General features: G+C 37.1%; 1 long non-coding RNA gene across 1 annotated transcript; it reads left to right on the top strand.

Annotated features, from left to right (window-relative positions):
* The first annotated feature begins 240 nt into the window (after nucleotides 1-240).
* LOC109222139 lies at nucleotides 241-572 on the top strand. The gene is made up of 2 exons (XR_002067358.1): nucleotides 241-371; nucleotides 497-572. It is a non-coding gene; the product is annotated as an uncharacterized LOC109222139 (long non-coding RNA).
* The last annotated feature ends 667 nt before the right edge of the window (nucleotides 573-1,239 follow it).

Consider the following 1,239-nt stretch of genomic DNA (forward strand, 5'->3'; position numbering starts at 1 on the left):
AGGCCGTATGTACAGTTCTTGTCATTCCAACTTTTCTGACTCCAGCTCTTTCATATATGACCCTAGTTGGAGCACACCTTTTTAATCATTCCAGATAGCCAGACCAAGTTTAATTAAAAGTATACAACACCCCATCCTCACTTGGAATCCTTATCTACTTTAGAGTTGACATATCCAAAGGTGTTGTTTAAGTTGTATGCTTATACCCTGTGGCGTATCTTTTATTTAAACAATTTCAAAAACTTCTTCCTTTTGTTCTTGTGCAGTGTTAATCCATTTAGACTTATTGGAGTGGGACTGACAGTCTGGACCTTTGCTACTGCTGGTTGTGGCCTGTCAATTGATTTCTGGTCCATTACCATATGCAGAATGTGAGTAGATTATGCTGGATCTTTCAATAGCTGTCTTCTATTACATGTTTTTTGTACTTCTTTTAGTTTTTTTCTTTTAGTGGGATGTTGATCCTATTTTTTTGTAAATTTATTTCCTCTACCAGGCTGGTCGGTGTTGGTGAGGCATCTTTCATAAGCCTTGCTGCTCCATTCATTGATGACAATGCCCCAGTTGATCAGGTTTGATTTGCAGCGTGATTCAGTTATGCAGCGGTGCTGACTCTGAGTACCTGATGCATGCTTGTACTGCTGATCTTTTGTTTCTGTTTTGAGACTAAAAAAGATTTTGATTAGTTTTGCATGCTATATCTGTTGCTAATGCGATGGGTTGTTCCTCTGCTTGTAGTTCTGGTTCATTAATGTGCAACATTCTTTACGCTTATGAGACAATGTGTAAGCTTTTGCATCCTTTTGTTTTAAAAAATGTTATCTCTATTTGACTTTGTGAGGTGTCCAATAAGGTATAAGCGTATTAAATGGGGCAGTGATTACCTTTGCTGTACATTTGAAGGATTCTCTGCTTTGACATGTTACCTAGTCCATGGATTACCATGTCTCTTGATAAAGAAGAGCAATCACAATTCCTATAGTCAAATATTTAAGATATTGTAGGTTAGGCTCGATTGAACTCTCTTGTTAGCGTGCTTAAAGCAAGTTGTGAGGCAGTTATTCCTTTTTGATTGGTGGATCTGTTGAACGTATCTAGATGTCATATTCAATTTTGTTCATGATGGTATCTGTCAGAAAATGAGCACAACCAGGCTTTATGCAAGTTGTTTCCTAGAATTATCGTTTTCCGCTTTTACTAAACTGTATGGTACCATGTTTTTATTGTTATTCCCTAAAA

This window comes from Nicotiana attenuata, unplaced genomic scaffold, assembly GCF_001879085.1.
Source record: "Nicotiana attenuata strain UT unplaced genomic scaffold, NIATTr2, whole genome shotgun sequence".
NCBI lineage: Eukaryota > Viridiplantae > Streptophyta > Magnoliopsida > Solanales > Solanaceae > Nicotiana > Nicotiana attenuata.